Genomic DNA, 14,781 nt, shown 5'->3' on the forward strand with positions numbered 1-14,781 from the left:
GCGAAGGGACCGCGTTTTATAGCGCGCATAACATTGAGGGGACTGCGTAAGCCGGTCCCAGTCGATGACGACGTTGGCGTACTTGTAAAGCGGCGTGGACTCTAGGTGTTTGAGCCAAGCGTGGATGTTGCTTCGCCGGAGAACGGCACACCGGTTATATGCGCAGCGCGCCCGAAGGAGAGGAAACCGCGGAAGAGAGAGTACTGCAGATGCGCCGGCCCCAGCGCGTCTGCCGCGGCTATGACGCAACGTGCCGCGGCTACGACGCAACACAATCCAACACAATCCACTTTAATCCAATCCAATCCAATTCAACCCAAGCCAAGCCAATCCAATCCAATCTAATCGAATCCAATCCAATGCCCCTCGCGAGAGAGTGTTCGCTATCGGAGAGGAGAGGGGGTGAGCGGCGGAGAGCGCAGCTCGCGCGGCGAGGAGAATGGGGGAGGGGTGGACAACGCCGACGACGACGACGACGCCGGAGGGACAAGGCGAATGAATCAGATGCTCTGCATCTAAAAGGTCCGCGCCTGAACGGAGCCTAGCTGGGCAGGCGCGCTAGCTGGATATTCGAGACGTCTTGCTCGCAAACGCTGGAGAGGTAGGGCTGCTGGATCGAATGGGCATTCCTTGGGTCGGCGGGCACAGCACTAACGTTTTCTGAAATTCAGGGCATAGAATTCAAAGGTTACACTCAATACATAAAAGTAGAAAAACAATCGTAGCTAACGGAACATAGTTGGCTGGTGAAGGTCTCTCGGCGTGAGGCTGCGACGGCGAGGGTGACAAGTGCCCCTCGAGTTAGTCGTCTCCCTGCTGGAGGGAAAAGCGGAATTACATCCGCTGCGACCGCATCCACTGAGCAAAAAAAAAAAAAAACGTACACACTAGCTATTATATTTCCAGCTAATTGGGCGAACGCTTCCTAGCTCCAATCAGCTATTTTCTGTCCAAGAAAATAGAAACCAGTCACGGAAAGATACTTCAAAGGGCGAATTCGGAGGCGGCCGTTCCAGCAAAATAATTACTAGCGTGCGTATAATAGTTCATTCAAAAGTCTAAACGAAGAAGCGAAAGAGACAGAAACGTCTGTGCAACGAAGAGGGCCGCCTAGAATCCTCTGCAGGCGCGGGCGGGCACCGCGGGGGGTGCGGGGAGTTACAACAGCGCTGAAACTCGAGAGCGGGCCAGCGTGGGCCCTTCTGCCGAGAGACGTGCACCGAGGAAACCTCGTCTTACAGGCGAGCCGCTCCCAAGCACGAACTGCGCTGAGTTATGGCGAGAAAAAAATATCTGGCCTTGGTTCAGAAGCAGTAAACAGGAAAAACAAAACCTAACAAGGATTTCGAGACACTACGTTCGAACGTCCGCTTTAAGCATATCGATATGTAATAGCACAGACGCAATGCGTGGGACATATTCCGCCGTAGCTGTACTAGTGTTTCATGGCCATAGCGTCATAATTTGGACAACGACTTAGCGTAGACGCTCTGGTTTTTTTGTTTCCGAAAAGCAACATTCGGTCCTGCCTAACGGGTACGCTATAAACAACTTTTGTGAGTCGCTTCGACAGGTTCATCTGCTGGTCAGCTTATCAGGTCCGATGCTGTGTAGCGACGGTTCTTCATTTCACTTTTATCGGCTTTCCTTCCACCGGAAGTAGTCCAACGCATCATTGGTTACACACGCCTTCAATGTGGCCTTCGTGCGAAGGAGTAAAAAGAATTAAAATGCTGGAGTTTGTATAATACGGGCCGAAGCTGCGCCTGGGCTACTAGGGCTCGCGGTAGTGGAGGACTATATGGGCGAATTTACACCACCCGGAGATTCTTAACGTGTCTCGAAATCTTGAAACTTCGGCTTTTTCTTTTTTTTTTTTCGTGCATCAGGAGAACGACCGCCATGGCCAGGATCGAAGCAAATATCAAAATTTTATAATTAGAAGCATTTATACGTGTGCTTGCGCGGATTTCTTCGTCGTTTGCGTATGTGGCAACGGTGGCGGTTTCGAGCAAACAAAAATAGCCTGAAAGAGCATAAACCCGCATGGTGTCGAGTTCGAAGAGGCTCGCGCTTGGATAAATAGCAAGCTACCGCGTGTGGGCGACCTCGCCGTTGCAGCAATGCATTCGAACGATTTTCAGATAGTGGGATTGCGAAACTGCAGACAAAAATGCCATGGGCCATTTTACTCCGTGATGGTGAATAACGAGGTAAGCTGTCTGGCGCACGGCGCAGAGGTGATACCGAACCTTGAACACAGGTACGAACTCGTTTATTGCGAACTAACTAATCATGACAAGCAAAAGAAACTGTGTTGTAAAGTCGTCTGAGTGGCCAATTGTTGGGAAATATTTGTTCGGAAAGTTTAGATCAAACTAGAGTAATTTTTTGTAGCCGTACTCCTACCGTAGATATGCCCATATATATTGGCAGCCGACGGGAAGTCTGTAACGTTTACAACTTTACTGTGAACTAAATAATTAAGGCAAGTGAATGAAACTGGGCGTAATGATAGAGTCGTCTTATGGGCCAATTGTGATACAATTTTTTTTCGCGAAAATGGTGCTAAGACACGAGTTGCATCCGCTTCCTGCTAAGCATGCGCAATAAAGTTGTCTTTCCCGCACGGCGTTTTAGCACACGCAGAGCAAAAATGCACGGAACCCTAACCGTATCATGCTTCGCTTTAAACGTTCGCCGTCTTGCTGGTGTTGGAAAAAATCGCATGAGAAACTAGCGGGCATAGTGTAGGACGTTTTACCTGCTTGACGACAGATATATGTTGTGCGTTCACTGGGTGGGGGTGGGGGCGAGGCAGATAGCAGAATCAGGAAATTAAAAAAAAAACTGTTATGGTGGTGGATTTGAACTTGTATCGGGGCGCTGTTAATGGCGGTTGTATGCTGCACCGAGTTGGCCGAGTGGGCGCATACAAAGCGGTAACGTTCTGATGAAGGAATGCAGGCAGCTCGTACGAATCAAAAACGGGAAAGTAATGCGAATGTCAAGTGACGATGAAACGTCAAGGGATAAGAATCACTCAGAAATGCCCAAGCACTGCAACAAAACCCATTCAGCGTTATCATTTGATCGCTATGCATTTGTCAGTTGTAGACGTGTCAGGAACAGGGCTAATTAACTCCGATAATTTTTTGTACTACACAGCTGGATTGTGATATTGCATCCAGTTGTGTTGAGTGGGATATTTTTATCTTATCTGGAGTTAGATGTAAAAAAAACTCACATGTTCCTGGATGCTTTACGCTTTATCGGCATGCTTTGGTCTTCAGCACTGTTCGTCTGTCCCCGAGCTCATCGATAAGTAATTTGTGAAAAACGTCGGATAGCCTGTCGAGTTAGCTCTCGCGGGGTCGTGATATGGCAGATATCATACAGTAGTTGCCACTTAATTTTCAATTCTTGATTTCATGATGACCACGCTAAATGCTGTTGACTTCACTCGTTAAATTAATTTACAAAATCCCTTTGCAATCACCGCTTACGCTTTAACCAACCGATTTCTTGTACGAAACTATTGACACCATTGACAAGTATCTGGTCACTTTCCCTTAAATAGTCTTAATTACAGACTTGACAGGGAGGTTTAAAATGTATTTTTAATCAGAAGCGAATCTGTAGACTAAAACCGGCTGGTTATTAGCAATGCGTTCACTGATGCGTTCACAGAAATGGAGACTTCTCCGGTAATTTCTGATTGTATGACCTTTCACCCTTCGAATGTAATTTGTCACAAAAACTACACTCCAAAAACCCCGCGTGCCATCACCAAACAAGCTTGCACAAATGGGAGAATCCTGATGGGAAAACCAGTAAATAGGCAAACGTTTGAGTCAACGTTGCAAAAAACACTGCACTGATTCCTTCGTTAAGGAAAGCCAGAGAGTATGATAAAAACATTCCAAATACGTAAAATTTCTAAGCATTGCCGTATTTACAATGCTTTGACTCTATTCCGTTTTTGAGGGCCAGTAGCCCACTTAATTATAGCCCCACCTCTTCATGTTGCCGCAATCTTGTGTGTTTTACGATGAGAAGGAAATAAGTAGCTGGCATATTTTTTTTTTATGTTCTCGTCTCAATGTCTTAAAACCAGACAAAAAAAAGGTATAGCTATAAACAAATAGAAAAAATAAACGTTCGTTGTTTTGAAATGGAAAGTCCGCAAAACTTCGAGCAAAACCTTGTTCGCAAAATACAGTATCTAATATAGCGGATAATTTTTTGTTAAACCGCATAGAAATTCAGACAATTATTGGCAAGCCACGGCTTTCTAAAGACTCTTTAAGAATTTGCGCCACGCCTTGAGAGGTCTTGCGGACATTCTTAGAGCCTGTTTTAAAACATTAACTCGCATAAGAGTCAAACAACTAAATAAATGCTGTTCAAAACGTGTTACGCGCTTATATTGCAAAAGGCACCGGATATATGACAAAAAGGTTCTTCATTTGCTACAGCAACACCTTTGGAACCTACAACATCTAATAAAGATACTCCTCACTTTGTATCCTTAAAGCCCAGGCAACATTACGCTTCATAAATCAAAGAAATTGTAGATATTGCATTTGTCGAGTATGCGCATGTTTGCCCAGTCCGCCGAAGACCACTCCGGAAAAGGGGGAAACATTTAGCTTTAGCCTAAAACTTCGTGAAAGTGTGCATAATACCTGTGAAACGCGATTCGCTTCGAATAATCACCAATGCGGGCTTGAATTGTGACATCAGCTGGTCTTTCATAGCAAGCCTCTATTTTTTTTATTTAGCGACGATGCTTTTGCACTTTCCCTCTTGCAAGAAGGGACAACGTACGCCTGAAAGACATGGGCATAGCCACGCCAAATGAGGGAAAATGCTCTATCATCTCCGTGTGTCGATGTAACTTGCTGGTTGAGCCGAAAAAGGGTTCAGCTCTCGCCCAGCTAGGTGATCGTCTCCCATACTTTTTCAAACGGGTCACGTGATAACACCCATGCAACAATTCCTCGGCACAGTGGCGATAGCCTCGTATTTTCCTACCCGAAAAGGGGAGGGTCTGACCAAAGTGGTCCGCACGAAATTCGCTAAATACACCTCGCGTGGCCCATTTGCCCCCACCAGCTTCCCCCACAACAGGGTGGCTCTCCCTTATTTTGTTCGCTTCAGCCTATCCTGCCTCTCTGCAGCTTCACTCTTTTCGTACCTTGAGTCCTTCGTCGCATCCTGTCGCTGTCAGCATCATAAAAACGTACAGGTACTGAAAAAAAAACGAAAAAAAAAACAAGAAAGAAAAAAAGCGTCGGGCGACAAATGCCAACAGGCGGGAATGGGCACCACAGCAAAAAAATTAAAAGACCCCTTGAAATTGCAACGGGCCAAAGGACCTTCATGCGGGGGTGTGCTAAGAGAAAATAGAACACCGGAAGCTCGTCATTTTTCTTTCTGTTGCGGGTTCACGGTGGAAACTTGCGCTTGGGAATTTTAAAAACGCACCAACAAACCAACTTTTGACAAAGCGATTGGTGCAGTTCTGTCGAGATTTGCGTGGCTTTGCGCCCGTATTGTCTGGTCATATTTCTGCGGGCATTTAGGGGAGCGTGAAATGTTGCCAACATACCTCGGCAAAAGTGGGCGCCACTCACTCACACTCCCACCGAAAAATGTGTTTTTCCTCACGCACTCATTCACACTCACGCTCACCAGTCGCCCTCACCACTCGCACTCACGTTCACCACGCGCCCTCCACCACCCGCACCCACCCACTCGCGCTCACGATGCACTCGCCGTGACCACTAGCACTCACTTGCGCTCACCGCTTGCCGTCACCACTCGCCATCACCCGCGCTCACGATCACCACTCGAGTGCACTCACTCGCGCCCACCACTCGCCGTCTGCCCTCGCACGCGAGTGTGTGCAGCAGACCCTCCACGAGTCATGAAACCGAACAGTATTAGTGCATTACGGCGTCAGAAGGCCATTCAAATCATATTCCTAAATCAACGCGCCACCAGAGAATTAATTCTAGGGTGCGTCATAGCAGGAGCTCAGTGACGGCATATTTCCGAAGCTAACAGCAGTCCCGCCATTAACAACCATCACAGCGAGCGGCTTCTGAGACGAATAGCCAACAGCGAGTACAAGCTCACCGCGGTAAGCCCTGCAAATTGCGCGAGAAGCGCGAGTGCACTCCCGAGTGGTGAGCGGGGCTCACGGCAAGTGGCACTCGCACTCGCGAGTGGTAAGCGGGGCTCCCCGCGAGTTGCTCTTGTACTCGCGAGTAGTGAGTGGTGCTCGCCGCGAGTGGCGCTCGAACTCGCGAGTGGTGAACGGGGCTCACTGCGCGTGGGGCTCGCACTCACTCGCACTCACACTTGCCAGTCCAAAACGATGGTGAGGCTCACTCACCATGAGTGGTGAGGGGGGGGGGGGGGTGAGTGCACTCGTGCATGAGCCTGCCGACCTATGATTGGCAATCAACTGGCATTGAGTTATCGAGTTTCTGCAGGGCCGGTTTTTCTTCACTGCCTATAAGACGGTCTCACCAATCTGGTAGCGACTGCCGCATATTTAAACTTGTACTTCAAAGCTGGATATGCAGCAGAGTTGGTGATTCGCGCGTACTTTTGCTACTCCCGTTACTTTTCTGGGACACCTGGCGTGGTGGTATCGGCCTACTTCGCTCGTTTGATTGAAAAGGTTGGTCTTCGGGGGCATTGAGGTGATGTCGACCCACGGGGACACTTTAAGAGCGCACTGGAAGAGCAACCCAAATTGCGAGGTTAAACTCGTTAAAATGTAAATGAGCAAGCTCCCCGTTACGCAAAATTACTTTTGCGCTTTCCTAACAAGCCGCGCGCTTAAGCGCACATACCTGGAAGGAGCGCACAATGCTTCTCGGGTTCGCCGATTAGCCGTAATCAAAGCCGTGCCACTTGGCTCGGCTGGGCGCCAGCCAGTGCAGGGCAGTCACAAAGGCTCCTCCTGCCAGCGGCGGGCATTCCTGCGAGTTGCGCCACCCCTCTCGTGCGCTTCCGACGCGTTGCGTGCCCTTTGTGCCCCGCTCCTCTTTCATCCCGGCTGACACCAGGCGGCGTGTGAAAAGGCCCGTTCCGGTGCTACCCGTGTCATGCGCTCGTATACGCGTCTCGTCGCACGCATCCGAAGCATTCCGTGCGGCCGGCGGACCGCGAAGCCCCGCGGCGTTACGCGCAGATCGCGCTGGCCGATCTCGTCGTTCTTAGCGCCGCTGGTGACCGCCGCCGCTGCGCTGACCGCAGAAGAAGCAGGCGCGGGGTGTGGAGGCCATTGTCCGGCGCCTTTGGCCCGACTTGGTTGCGTGCCGGCACGCGCTGCCAGACACAATGGCCGCTCGCACGCGCTCAGGCAACCCGGAGGTCAGCACTTATTCTGGGCAGCGGCGATCGCAGCGCGCGGCGTGTATGAGTGACCCCGCCCCGCCCTCGCGCGTCAGGACCGTTGCTGCTCGCCGCGCGGGCCGTGCAGGAAGTCGGCGAATCACTTATCTACCCTGCAATCGGGTACGCGACCACCGTCAACTGCAGTGTCGTGAAAACCCGTTCCCCTTTTGGGTGCAGTTGGTCAGTGCACGTAATGTACGGCTATGACAAAATAGTGGCATAGGCGAGATTCACAAGAAACTTGCGCAGCACCCGAACTCATCAAGGGTTGGCTGTGCTTTCTGCTCTGGCCACTCTACGCCACAACAGAAGGCTTGGGGATGTACACGATTTGCTAGATTTTCGAAGCCATTCCTAAGCCTTCTGGACCACAAAGAATTTAAAGAATAAGCTTTACCTTTAAATGAGACAAAAATATTTTACTGCAGTGAGGCAAAAAGGGGTTTTTCTAGCTTTCCGGCATAAAACGTTTCAGCCTCGCTTGGGAGGTAAGCTTGTACGTTCAATGATTTGCGGCCTGTGCCCTTTCGGCGTGGCCTAGAAAATTTTGACAAAGACTGTACATATGTACGCGCGGACATCTTTTTTTTTTCTTTTTGGATTTAGATGCACCACAGCACATCGCGTGGTAAAAGATGCAGCACATCGTGTGATAAAAAAGGAAAGAAATGGCGTCAAGGAGTGTAGCTAACTATATTAACGACGGCAATGAACCTCTAAAATATGCTCGCACGAAAATGAATTTTGAAGCAAAGTTCCGAAGCTTGCTCGCTGATACAAAAATCTGGAAGCCGCGGACGCACGTGAACGAACAAGACACTTAGCACTAGGTCAATTTCAAGCTGCGCAGAGCATGGTAGTCGGGCACACATGCACATCATCGGCTTAATGTTGGGTGCAAACAGAAAGAACGGGAGCGAGTACCGTTGGAACGAATCCCTCTCCAAAGGGTTAGCGGTTGTCGTGATTCTAATCCTTTTTCGTACACATGTCTCGTGTACGAAAAGGCAGGGCCCTGCATGGGCCCTGCCTTTCCTTGGGGAACTCTTGTAAAAAACCTGGTCCTGCCCATCTAACTTTCAGTGCCCCAAATCGCCCTAAAACAACGCATCGCATAAAATGTCCGACATTAAAATTAAGGGACACCTTTTCAATCGTGTATAAGTCAATAGCTTCGAAGTTCAGTCGCAACGGGCCATCGTGTGGCTTTCAATATGTCGTGCTTCACCACCGCGCGGATTCGATTTCCGATTTAGTTGCCGTACATCACCTGATGGTCAATGATTAAACGCCACGCAATGCCACTGACTTTCCTCGCATGCCGCTCGCCTCACCCCTTTGCGCCGGCACCTTGGGGGATGACGAACGGACGCGGCGCGGAGCCATACATCTACTCAGGCCTGCAAGTACCGCGAATGTCACGCTCGGCCTTGCCGTTGTCCAGAGACCGCGCCGCCCGTTTGCTGACTTTCCTAGGTCGGTTGCAGGCATTGTCGCGTTCCGCACTTTCGGATTAGTGCGCCCTCGTTTTCATTTTCGAGTCACATATCACTGTAGCATATCTAGATTTCCGCCGTGTGCCCAGTCCCTCCCTCCCTTGTTTTCGTCGCTGTGGCTCGTTCTGCGGAAGACGCACGCACCCGGCACAGTGCCATGTGGCTGGCGGGTTATACATGCATATGGGCGTCTTCTGGGGCGCAGTTCTCATGGCCGCCGACACGGGAACGCTGCAGCCGCGCGGCACTGCTTGCCCCGCATGTCTCTGAGCATGGAGGAAGGGCGCTGCTTACTAGCCACCTACGGAGCAGTGGCATAATGTCAACAGCCGCCGCCATGGACGCACGCTGTCTTTCGGCGCTTTTTAATGCGGAAGCGTTGCTTGGCTATAAGTTGGCGAAATCACGCACCCAGCTGATGTTTTCACAAGCCGTGTGCAGGAAGCACGTGACCTTCCACCCCTAATATCCCCCCCCCCCCCCTTAAGAGCAGTGGGAGACACTGCTGTCTAGCCCCTCCCTCCCGGACCAGCTCATCCTCGTCGAGAGGGCAGCCGTGGTCAAGACGGCCAATGGATTCCCGTGAATAGGGAACCACTCCCACATGATCTTCTGATCAATGCTCAAATAAAAGTTGTTCTCTCTATCTGTCTTCCTGCCGGAACTGCCGCTGCCGCCAAGAATTGCTTCATCGTTTCGCGGACTAGAATCGAACTCAGGGACGCATGACCGGCACGTGACTTAACCGTTACTCTACGTCGGCGCCGCGCGGAACACGGTGTTCGATCGAGATATTTTGAAATGGAACAAAAGGGTGCCAAGACGAGAAATAAAAACAAATAAAACAGTGGCACTCTATAGGCGCTAATCGTAGGTAATCGCATGGTCACCGACGAGTTGTAAAACACCATCTTGTAGCATATATATTTCCCTAACAACTCTTCCCTTATTTCTTCCCTACTTCCCTAATTTCTACCGTACTTCACTAATACTTCCCTAATTTCTTGAGAATATGCTTAAGGATCCTGGGCAACTTTTTTGGAAACTCGGTGATACCATCCACGAAACCGCAAGGCTACCGGCAAGGGAGCATAAGTTGAAGCCCTTGGCATCCGTCGTATGAGAGACGTGGCTACGCATTGTCGAATCATATTACACAGGTACTCGGTAAAGAAAATGACGATATCGTACGTGAACGGGTTAATTTAAACCTCGCGCCTCACTGCCGCGGGAAGCGAAAAGAGGAGAGAAATCGTGGTCCTGCTCCTCACGAAGAACGAAAAAAAAAAAAAAAAAAAAGAACGCGCACTTTGAAGTCTTTGGAAAGCATCCCAACATTAAATAAAAATGCGGGCTTCGCGAGAGCGTCATAGCATGCAAGAATGCACTGAAGAGCTGAACGACAGACCAACCAAGCCTGCAATCAAGCGGGGGCGTGGGCAACCGAGCGTACAAGTTACCGAGTGAGCGCAATAGAGGGGCATGTATACGACCGGAAGAAGGAGCGCAAACAAGCAAACGGCGAGGACCAAGCGGGCGTGGAGAAGAGCAGGCGATTGTGTCGTGCGCACGTGTTTCACTCTGCCCAAGGACAACCCGCAAATTTTTGAGGTCGACTATTTTTACTTTCCCTCAATTTCCCGTCTTTTTATAACGCGTCCGGCTACCCTAAGAGTAGGTTTGAACATCCGCAGTTAACACTGCCGAGCTTAAGAGTTGGGGTTCCACAACTGCTAACATCTCACTCGAGCCAAATGCTCATACCAACTCGTTCAATCGTGATTTTGATCCATGCGCAAGCCACTGTAGGGAGGTGGAAGGGTGCTCCGGCTATTAAATAGGAAAGTTCCTTACTATCAAACCGTGGCGAGTATACGCTGGCGGGCCGAATTCCCCTCGGCAGTTCTTTCCGTGGTCTCTGCTATACGGACCTCTAAAGACAACGGCTTTTCTTGGCTTAGGTAGGCGGTTAAATTTTGTATCTCTCTATGACACCCGAAACCCAAATAACCCGAAGAAAAAGGAGAGATTATAAAAAAGCCTAAAATGGACCTTCCGCTAGAGTAGTTACTCTGAGCCCGATGGCGTTGAAAATGGGAGCACTGCCGATTGAACCACGCAAGCGGAATAGCTTCAAGGCGTTCAAAGCAATGACAATTCCTGTGGGCGAAGCTGAAACTGAAACCTGGAACGCAGAAAGTGAGAAAAAACCAATAGCTAATGGTGATCTCGGCGGCTGAATTGTCGAGATTAAATAAAATTATCGTGTCGGGTGAAATCTGGGAAATGGAGGTCAATTTAAGCGCAACAATTAGAATTATCTGGTCGGATGAAATCTGGGAAATGGAGGTAAATTTAAGCGCAACAATTGGCGCTGCTGCAGTGCTAATTTCCCCGCTAGGAATTATGCACGAAACAGAGGCAAAGAAATCCGCAATTCGAAATTTGAACGCGTACAATGGCACTTAATATGATATTGTGTATCTTAACGTGGAATCATAGGCTGACCCGCCGTGGTGGCTCAGTGGCTAAGGCTCTGCGCTGCTGTGCACGAGGACGCGGGCTCGATTCCCGGCCGCGGCGGCCGCTTTTCTGGTGGAAGCGAAAAGCAAAAACGGCCGTGTGTACGAGCTTTCGGCGCACGTTAAAGATCCCCAGGTGGTCAAAATTAATCTGGAGCCCTCCACTACGGCGCACCTCATCGCCTGTGAAGCGTCGGCGCGTTAAAACCCCACAATCAATCAATCAATCATAGGCTGGTAGCACAAATCTGAAGTCGTAGAATAACGCCGATACAGAAAATTTGCGCTGAACAACTGAAATACAGTGGAAGAGTGGGGTGGCAAATATGACATTGGCAAGGACATTATCAATAAAGGTATCTCTTGGTTAAAATAAATCGGGAAGTGTTGGTTCCGTCTGACCCTAAAACCGTTGAATCTGATCATACAAATAATTGAATCAACACAAACTACAGTGTATTAAAATGACCGCTTTGGAAGTTTCGGCATTTAAAATAAATAAAAAAAATTACACCCAGTGCACCGAGTCGACCCGACGAGCTACACGCGGCAAATGGGAGCTGTTGCGATCGAGTCACTCGTAACAGCATAGCAGGAAATCAACTGTTTGGTGGTTGTGAGGCTGCAAGGGGAAATTGAATCGAGTGGCGCACTGCATCTACACCGTTTGAGTGGCGTGTATTTTTTTTTCTCGTTTGAAAATATTGTAACGCTATAATCGTGGCTCACAGCTAGCGAGTGTGGAATAGTAGTGCTGTCGCACCAGTGTCCATGAGGGCGACAATGCGACATGTCGAAACTAAATCTCATTTCTTCGATGGTCTGTGGCATACGAAATCGACAACCGAATTAAAGAATATGGACGCCGCGTGGCAGCTGCAAAAGCGATATCGTCTTTTGTTGTCCTTCGTAGCGAAGCAGGCAGGCCGATGGGCTGTTATTTAAAGAAATAAAACTGAACTGCAATAATTTTACTCGGTACGCATAAATGTTTTTCTTTTTCTACTGATATAGTGGAATCCCGTGAATAACCCAACTGAGTTGCTTCAGAGCTTTCATTGTTTTTTTTTTTCAGTTCCTTGCAGGCAAGCATACCATAAATAAAATTTTAGCATTTTTCTATCGTTTCTTCTGAACGAATAGCCCTCGCTTTCAGTCTTCTTTTTTTTTTTTTTTTAAGTTTTCATTTCCGTGCAGTCAAGTGAACCGTGAAGCAAACTTCAGCCTTTCTTTTTTGTCATTCGACCCGGCGCTTTGGCACGACGCGTGCGGACGTGCGGGTGCACTGCTCGTAATATATCTTCACCTCGCGCCACGCGCGCGCGTGGCGTCAATAGAGGCAACGGCACCGGAGCACTAAAGCTCGCGCGAGCCTCCGCGGGAAATAGTTTACCACTCCGTGTCGCGCGCCGAGGCCGCGCGGTCTGCCGCGCGAAATTGCAGTCTCGGTCCGCCCGTCTTGTTGACCACGAGCGAAGGAGGCTCTTATGGCGTGCAACCTTACACTGAGCGAGACAATACCCCGGTTGGGACCTACACGTAGGGGCGACCCTGTTTACGTGCGACTCGCAAGAAGGAAGCGCGGGTTTATGAGGGCTCGACGAAGATACCAAGAAAAGGGGTCAGCGGCGGCTACGCCGGCGCTAACAAAGGCGCTCCGCTGGCGCCGTTCCAGGCTGCGTTCGTCGCTCATCGAAGGCGTTTACGGCACACTCGGGGCACCTGGGTTACGAGGAGTCCGGATCGGTTTACACCACCCGCGAATAGTAGAAGCGCCCTTAAATATCGTTACGCGGGCAATCGAATCAGCTAGGCAAGGCTGAGGAGCATAGTGGGCCGCCCAGGCGAGAACCGCGTCGACATGCGCGCTGCTGCTCATGCTCATTGGGCCGAATCGAAACACATGACTTTATTATGATGCTTTACAGATTACTCTCGTTTACATTACTACACGTCATTGTTTTCATTTAAAAGAAGTAGTCTTTGTAACAGGTTCACTCTAAACTCCATTCCGGCCCCGAAGGATCACTTAAATTGAGCGCCTTTCACATTTCCCGCCACGCGAACTTAGCAGCGACTCATTGGTGAGGTACCCGAAACGGAGTATAAGTCAGTGCTAACATTCAAGCGGTGCGGCCAGGTGGAACGAGTTGTACCATGGTATGCGCACATTCACGTCTATTGGCGGTATCTTTTGTGGGCGGCCACCAATCACACAGACCCAATCACACAAACCAAATCACACAGACACCAATCACACCCTTGGATGTCGTAGGGGCAGTGTGAGACAGCGGATAGTGAATTGCCACTATTTAATCGGTTTTTATAACCATGTAACTTTCTTGTTCGAGGTTCGCATTGAAAATTATTATTGGCGTAATTGTGTTAGTGGCGTGGTTATCCTTGAAATAAACCAAACACTTGCACCCTTTCTTCGTGGTTTTTTAAACGAAAGCCGTTTAAATGAAACTACACGCTCGCAGTCAATCTGCAAGCGTGTAGTTTCGTTTGAACGGCTTTGAAACTACACGCTTGCAGTTTGACTGTGAGCGTGTTGTTCCTTCCCGCCGCCTGAGTTGCAACAATCTTCGCAGTGGTCGCATTTCCCCCCTCCACCCGGTAGGGCCAGGTTTTAGTGACTGGCCCTGCGACGGCACGGAGGAGACGACACCCACAGGCCCCGTCCACGGCGGTGCTACTTCCAGTTCACTGACGCAGCAGAATGGAGGCGGCCTTTTCGTGTGGGTTTTTCTCTTTTATTCCTCAACTGCACTTCCGGGGACGCCAGCGCCCTAGAATTAAATAAGTGCGTCTTAGTCACCGTTTCGTACGTTGTTTTCAGTGAGCAATCGTCTCTAATCGGTGCCCAATCCTTATTGGAGTAAATAAAGCGGAATCGCGCTCACTGCACGATTAAACCGTAATTCTGCTAAAATTTTCAGTCTGTTTATAAGGCACCGTCCTCACAGCTGCAGCTATTATTACAAGAAAATCCTGACGCGCGCATCAGCTTCCCCTTTTGCGTCATCATTGACCTTGACACAATTTTCCGTACTTGACATCTCTCTCTCTCTCTCTCTCTCTCTCTCTCTCTCTCTCTCTCTCTCTCTCTCTCTCTCTCTCTCTCTCTCTCTCTCTCTCTCTCTCTCTCTCTCTCTCTCTCTCTCTCTCTCTCTCATGATGATGATGATGATAATGATGATTGCTATTGGTTTCCCCTTAGTAGCGGGGTGATGACGTGTCGTCTTACCAAAAAAGACTCTTGGTTTAATACTAGTGCTGCTTAGGGCAGGCCCAAAAAACTTATTAGGCACAAAATACTTTTTTTCCTGTTACAGGTGGTAACT

At 49.4% G+C, this 14,781-nt stretch overlaps 1 protein-coding gene and 1 long non-coding RNA gene across 4 annotated transcripts in view; one reads left to right on the forward strand and one right to left on the reverse strand.

The window, feature by feature from the left end:
- The window catches only part of LOC144139027 (uncharacterized), a 281,828-nt gene that overhangs the window by 54,780 nt on the left and 212,267 nt on the right, over positions 1-14,781 (forward strand). The window lies entirely within an intron of this gene.
- LOC144139073 (uncharacterized) lies at positions 535-7,651 on the reverse strand. Its single transcript, XR_013316033.1, has 3 exons — positions 6,870-7,651; positions 5,201-5,254; positions 535-660 (listed from the first exon to the last, which is right to left on the reverse strand). It is a non-coding gene; the product is annotated as an uncharacterized LOC144139073 (long non-coding RNA).

This window comes from Haemaphysalis longicornis, unplaced genomic scaffold, assembly GCF_048455015.1.
Source record: "Haemaphysalis longicornis isolate Haplotype H1 unplaced genomic scaffold, Haemaphysalis longicornis Haplotype H1 scaffold_1, whole genome shotgun sequence".
In the NCBI taxonomy this organism is placed as follows: Eukaryota; Metazoa; Arthropoda; class Arachnida; order Ixodida; family Ixodidae; genus Haemaphysalis; species Haemaphysalis longicornis.